We start from the raw sequence: 7,500 nt of genomic DNA, 5'->3' as shown, positions 1-7,500 counted from the left end.
TCTCTCTCGCTGTCTCTTCCCCGCCTGACGGCACCCACTTACTTGGCGCACGCGAACAGTTTTATCTCGCTATTTGTCTCCAACTTCGGCACTTTTGCTCACCAGACTGTAAAATTGTGATGAAAATTTATCACTTCACTCGTATTGTACGGCACGTGCGGTGCCTTAATTTTAATTGAATAACCCTTCTTTCATGTTTTAGCGCTCGTAGACTAACATGCGCGGGCAAAAAATTACCATCATTTCATTTCATTCCGTGAAGAGGCTGCAGTCTGTGCAGTGAATGTGGCGAGAGAGAAAAAAAAAACTCAAGATGCTTGAAAACCACGTCGCCCCGCATATCTTAATCTCATAAGGAGCGAGCGATCGCCATCATCATCGTGGTATCATGTGCTGTGGTTAATAGGACTCACCAGGTTCATATGAACATTTTTCAACCGCAAGCCAGAACCGCCGTAATGTGAGAATCTTTTAATCGTTGCTCATACTTCAACCACGACACATTAAGTACCACGTTATCTACCTCTCTGGGAGTCGCAGTGGGAATCGTTAGATTCACAACAATTTATACTCATTAGGTAATTTGTAACAAATGCAAATGCAGAATAAATCATAAGTATCATTAACTTCATTTCTTATTGCTTCAAGAAAAGATATTCAAATCGTTATTACGATGAAGGCATATACAATACTATGAGAATAGATTTATTAGCAGCATTTTGTACATCTTTTCTTCGGTACCAAAGAAGAGACATGCTTCATAACATGCATCTTTATGTAATGGAAAAATATCATATCGTTTATAACAAGGTATAAGAAAAGAAAATTATCGCTTGATAAAATTATCAAATGGACAATTTAACAACAGTAAAAAAACAGGATAGACATTCAATACGTCAGAAGAATCATAACAACATGGTTGGCAACGTACTCCCGAACAATGTTGTAGAAATCTCTAATACCGACTATCCTACAGAGTTTAAAACTGCAAATTTCTTAACACTAGAGCTAGAAAAAACAGCTAAAATCAGATTTCTGTTATATGCAACCTGTAAGTGAAATATTTACGATCAAATAGAAACCGGATGACCAACCGAAGGTGCCATAAGATGTATAGAACCTTTGGATTTCTTAAAAATAAAAAGGGATACATTATAAAGTAACAGTAGGTTTCAGATCAAGTTTTGATTGATTGTTTCATGATTTGGTTTTGCAAGTGAATTGGAAACGCTTGAAGATAAGTCTTTTTGCCAAATTCATTTGTTTCACCTTTTACAGAAAGACATAAAACCAGTGCGTTTTATGAAAAGTTCATAAAGTTGCTATGAACAGTAACAGTAAACGTTGGCGAAGCATAAAAATGTCAGCAATCATCTCAGGTTACTAACTTTTGTCGCTAACTGTAAATCATTACCTTTTGCATGCAAGATGAAATACGCAATTTGATGCCGCGGCATCTATAAAATGCCAACACATATCGAACATGATTTCAAATGTCCGGTAACAAAAAAAAAATGTACAAAGAAATTTAAACCCAAAAGCATCGACGACGATCACTTAAACCAAAACGCGTCGAAGTATCAATGCACGTCGTCGGGTAATAAATACGATTTATTTCGAGCAGGGTTTTCCATCATCGTAAAAGTTTGCCCTTTCCTTTCCAGTGGATATTCGGCCCTTCGAAGGAAGGAAGTCAAAAATAAATACACTCCGAAGCACACACCGGCCGTTGTCCGACGCGTCGTTACCGAGTTCCTAATTCCTGATCCCTTTTCCCCACTTGTTTGCCATACGAGTGTGAGTAAACACACGTGCACCCGGGCCTACGACGGCGTTGGATACGCACCGTCAATAGACTTCACACCGGCAACATATTTCCCATAAATCGTGCACAAACCGTATACAGGCGTGGCCGCCGGGTGCACTGGTTTGGCTTTGGTGGGCCCTACCCCCCCCCAAACACTAACTCACTTGCCACACTAATCTTTAATGCGCGTTCGGGCGGCACATTTGGCGCTCATCACACTCCGCAGACCATATATTTATTGGCAGAAAAGTTTTCATTATTGCAAACGATAAATTCTACCGCTTGCGCCTCGTGCCCTCGATCAAGGCGGCCACTCCGTTGCCACTGCCAGCTTGTTCCTTCCTGGCCGAGGTGCGAGAAGGGAGATCCAAGGAAAAAGTTCTGTTCGAAAAGCCCCGAAGCTGTCCTGGTGCCAGCCAGCACCTCGCCGTATCGCTCAGAAAAAAACACCAGTTCTCGAACAGGTACGACAGCGTACGGGGAGGGCGGCTTTGCTAACCTTCGACGTCTGTTACCCTGAAATACGACGAGATCTTCCACTCCACTTCCACCTACCGCCGGCGTAGGCCACACGCTCACGCTACTCCCGAACACGGTTGACTGTTCTGGAGCAAAGTAGACTCTTTCTTCATTATGTTCCCAAAGTTGGTCGCCTCCTGGTCTTACGACCTGGGCCCGGAGCGACCATCACCACGACCACTTCTCGGTCGAACTATCCATGCATTTGCGCGCTGATTTAAATCCGCCAGGATTCACGATGCACCACGATGGAGCAAAACCGACCAGCAATCTGCACACCAAGGCAAACAAAACACACACAGACCCACGGACCCACGGACACATGAACACCGACAACAAATGGTCCCGGTGTCGTCCCTCCACTGGTAATGCTCCAGTGGCAATGCTGTCTAATGGCCAGATTCAATAAGTTACCTCATTGACCGGCCGGTGTGCGCGCACCCGCCCCTCGCGTCGAGTGAGCCGCAACGAGGGAAAAAAGCGACAAAACAACCTTAAAACAGACGCTACAAAATAGCAACGCAGAAGGAAGTGGAACGGTGCCGGGGGTAAAAAAGGGGAAAAGCAAAGTTTGCGAAAAACCGGAAGAGAAAACACAACACACCGACCGAACACACCGGGACCTGCACAACATAACATGGCACTGCATGGCGCGCCCTCGTCAGAAGGCTGAGGAAGGCAAACTTTCTCTTCTCGCCTTCTGCAAATGGCATCCGTTAAAGCAGCAGCAGCGGCAGTAGTGTTAGTAGCTGCTGATACCCAAACCATTCTAGAACGCTTGCCAGCGGCACAGAGTGGTTTGAAGCGGTCGGAGCTGGGGCGAACCAAGCCGAGGCGTATTTACATATGCGTTACATATGTTCGGCCCATTGCTGGCTGCATTCCGACCGACCAGCCTTTGGCCAGGTTCCATCTCAATGAAGGCAATAGAGGGAAAGCGAATTAAGTCGTTCCTGGAACCTCTGGACTCACTGGCATATAGCCGGCAAACCGGCGGCAGTTACGGCCAATGGTAATAAAATAGTTTTTCAGGTTATGGTTAAACTTGCTCCTCGCTCACATGAGGTCCTCCCCCGTCTTCTACTCCGTAGTGTCCGCTCTTGCGTGCCTACGGCCACATAGAACGGCATGAGTAAGCCCAATTGATCTAATTACCAATGTAAACAAAATATTCCGAACTTTCGTGACATGCCCCAGAACGACGACGTTGTATGTTCGACCTCTCGATATTAGTCCCGGCGAATCGCACTCGTTCTTTGTTTTCTCGTCGGCCCAAGGGCCCAACAACATTGCAAATTCCGAACGAACGACAAAAACAATACCTAACACGCCCGCACGCCTGCACCATCGCTAGTGACTAGAAAGTAATTAATCATTTACAAACATTTAGCAACTTTCAACATTCTTCTACAACCATTACAGCAGCGAAATGTGCTGCTGTGCATAGTTTTCGTTGAGCCGGCTCCGCTCGTTCGAGTCTCCTCTTTCGTGCATTAATTGTGAAAATTTATCAGCAACCAAATAGCACAATGACATTGCAAATCAGGCAGCTTGGTATCGTCAATCATTCACACCACTCAAAGCGAGCCACTTAGCGTCGGTATGAGATTTCAATTCAATACTACCATGATCAAAAATAAACCGGAATTTTGAATTTATTCCTCGCGGGCTTATCAATTTTGAATTCTGTTTTTTTTATTAAGTTGACGGCTCTGTTACTGATGTACATGCCAAGTTTCAGCTTGCCAGCTCTTCATTTACGTTTACAGCAGAGATTTGTTTGCATTGAATTTTTACGTCATGGCGATTTTTAAAATGGATTCAAAACATAAACAACGCTAAAAATTAAATTGAGTGTTCCGACACATTAAAAATGATACAAAAGTGTTATGGTGACAATACTCTATCAAAAACACAGGTGTACCAGTGGCATGAACGCTTTAAAAGTGGTCGTGAGGCTGTTGAGGACGATTGTCGTCCTGGAAGGCCATTGACATCCAAAACTGACGAAAACGTCGATGAAATCCGAAAATTGTTGATCGAAAAGCGCAAATTGACGATAAGGGAGATAGCTGAGACCACCAACATATCATTTGAATCAATCCGCAAAAAAAACCTGCCTTGGTGGGGTCACAACTCGTGGATTCTCCATGACGATAATGCGCCATCTCATAATGCGTTGATTTTTCGAGAGTTTCTCGTCAAAAACAACACCAATACCATTCAACAACCGGCCAATTAATGTGATATCGTATCATGTGGCTTCTGCCTATTCAATTAACTCAATAAACCACCACCAGGAACTCGTTTTGAGAGTGTGGAGACGATAAAGCAAAATCGCCGGAGGCACTAAAGACTATAACAAAAACTGAGTTCCAGAAAAGTTTTGAGGAGTGGATCAAGCGCTGGCACAAGTGCATTGCATCCGACGGGGACTACTTTGAAGGGGACAATTTGAATTTTGAAGAAAAAACAAGTACTTTTCTTTTTATGACCAAATTCCGGTTTATTTTTGATCATGGTAGTATTTCACTTATCATTACATTTCACAGTAGAATTAAAAATACTTAGAACACCACTACGGGTGAATTTTTCTACCATCACGTAATTAGTGGTGTGTTTGTAGTGCATTTCTCATGTAGCTTCCAGCAAATGCTCAAAACACCTTTTTGGCTGACAAATTTTGGATTTTCATCAATTCCTAAAAGAAGGATTGCAGCTAATGTGAAAATTCTTCTAAATCAAAAACACTTGAGGATTCCTTTAAAACAACATTTGGCATCTTCTGAAGATAAAGAGTAAATTTTCAAACAGAAATGCCCACAATGTATTCAATTAGCATGTCACTGCGTTGCATTCTCAGCATAGTATTTCAAGCTTCCTACTTTTGTTAAAAAAAACTTTCCCATTCTTTTTTGTAAATTACCGTAGAAATGGAACATTTGCTATGGGGAAAAAAATCCTCAAACAGATGGTTCGGAAATTATGTTTAAATCTTTGAATCGATTTATGTTGCAAGATTGCTTCATAAATGGTTATGAACCTTCCATGTCTATGAGTCGCAATGAAATCACCATCAGCCATTGCTCCAAAATCTCCAGCTGTATTCAGCGAAATGTGTCTCAAAGGCCAGACGGCGGGGAGCCTCCACACAGGACAAAAAACAGCAAACAGCTGGTGAAAACAGCAATGTCCGGCTGAAACCGGAATACCAGGCGCTAGAGGTCCATAAACTCATCAAACGGACTGCTCACAGCGCACGCACGATTTATCACCTGCTGTGCACCTCCTCCTCCTCCTCCTCCTCGATCGATCGGCTGGTGGTACGATAATGTAAAATGCTTTATGAGGGCATGTCTTCATAAAAATCATCAATCAGACCATCCAAACCGGCTAGCTAACATCATCGCAGCAGGTAATCGTCATCATCATCATCATCATCATCGTCGTTATCTTCGTCGTCGGTGAACCGAAGGACCCCTAGCAAGACACTATGTGTGCTCGACCGGGATGGAAGCACATTAATTGCGCAGTTTACAATCTCCTGTTTACTACGCAACAATGTTGCGCGAGTTCACTACTCGGCCGCTATCGCATCCATGCCCGAGCACCGCAACAACAAAATTATCGCCAGAAAGGACGCATTTGGTTGTCAGAAAAAAGATACTCCAACGCTGCGCTCGGTGTCCAAAACGCAGATGTTGCTTCAGAGCTGAAAAGGCTCGAAACATGTGCCAGCAACAACACCAACCTGCTCCCTACGTTACTTTCGCTCGCCTGCCAGCGAAAAACGCTCATCCGATCCGGAGGATTTAGCAGCATTCCCCTCACACCACAGGGCCTCTCCAATTCCCACCCCCCCCCCTGAAATCTCCTTCTTCACCTTTGGTTTATCAAACTTTTCACTGTTCACACTCTGCACGCGTTTGGCACAAGCGTCCGCCTTTACGAGACTGTCCGATCAAGTCCAATGGTGCGCGGGGGCTCCCTTCCGCGGTGAATAAAGTCGCAAAACAGAATCGTTATTAATAAAGTCGTAAAAATATTGAAACGAACCGCACTTTTATGGCGCTTTGTCACTTTTTCTCGCACCCTCCAGATCCTGCTCTACCACCCACCATCTACCGGTGCTAATCCTGACAAAGATCATTATCCATCAGCGACGGTAGAGCGCGGTCGACCACGCGGACGGGGCGGTTCGATGCAGGACCACCGTAGTCTTCCACCGTGTTGTTTCGCTCTGCTAGTCACGTACGTCCGTTTTAATCCTGCTAAATTATTTAAATAATTCCAACACCCTGCCGCAACCCACGACTCCACGGCGCGGATCTTCTTCTCCCAGAAGCACGAGCTCAGTAGAAACCAAGGATGGGGGAGAGGTAAATAGAAAACAGCGAGAATACGTAAAAGCTTACAAAATTTTGGCATCTGCCTAGTCCCCCTTCTTTCTCTTCATTGCTGTTAAATGAATCCTCATACCACGCGAACTACGTAGCTACCTCGCGCATTCAAAGCTTTTTCTTGTGCTCACTCTGAAGGTGAACATTCCCGGGCGAGAGAGTTGGGCTACGTACACCTCACCCTTGTGTCTCCCCATGTGCACCCGTTTAACTTCACAATTTCCTGCCTTCCTGGTTCCTCATTTTTAGCCAGTGTCTCCAACTTTACCGTCACTAGCTCCTTCTGAAATTCGTATGTTGGCGCGTAAAGTTTTTATTCTCTCTCTGGTAGCGTTTTTTTTTTTCGTACATTTCGTGCCGCCGTTTTCGCGTAACCATTGTTAAACTTCTATCGCGCCCCGTAGCCCGGATGACATGGTTGACATAAAAATAATGGCGTGCACATAATCGTCTTTTATGGTGTCGAACACACGCGTGAAAGTTGATTTTTGGTCAACTTCAGATACCGACTACCGTTTCGGCTCTCTTCCTCTCTCTCTCTCTGTCTGTCAACATAAAGCGAGTGATTTTTTTCCTTCTTTGCACCTTCAGAACTCATCCTATTGTCTTACAAATGACCTGAAGTGGTTGCCTGATTACGAGGACAATTCGTCTTTTGTCGGTTTTTCCGGTCTGGGGGACTGGAAGCCCCCTTCCTTATCCTGTTGAACACCTCTTGGAAGGTGCTTGGACCTCACGGTGAACAGTAATGCTACGGTATCATAAATTAGAATC

General features: G+C 44.4%; 1 protein-coding gene across 3 annotated transcripts in view; it reads right to left on the bottom strand.

Annotated features, from left to right (window-relative positions):
* Positions 1–7,500, bottom strand: part of LOC126571592 (tyrosine-protein phosphatase Lar) — a 201,943-nt gene that overhangs the window by 140,862 nt on the left and 53,581 nt on the right. The gene's annotated exons all lie outside the window — the stretch shown is intronic.

This window comes from Anopheles aquasalis, chromosome 2 (assembly GCF_943734665.1).
Source record: "Anopheles aquasalis chromosome 2, idAnoAquaMG_Q_19, whole genome shotgun sequence".
In the NCBI taxonomy this organism is placed as follows: Eukaryota; Metazoa; Arthropoda; class Insecta; order Diptera; family Culicidae; genus Anopheles; species Anopheles aquasalis.
Note: the sequence above shows the minus strand (reverse complement) of the source record. Positions and strands in the feature narration are given on the sequence as shown.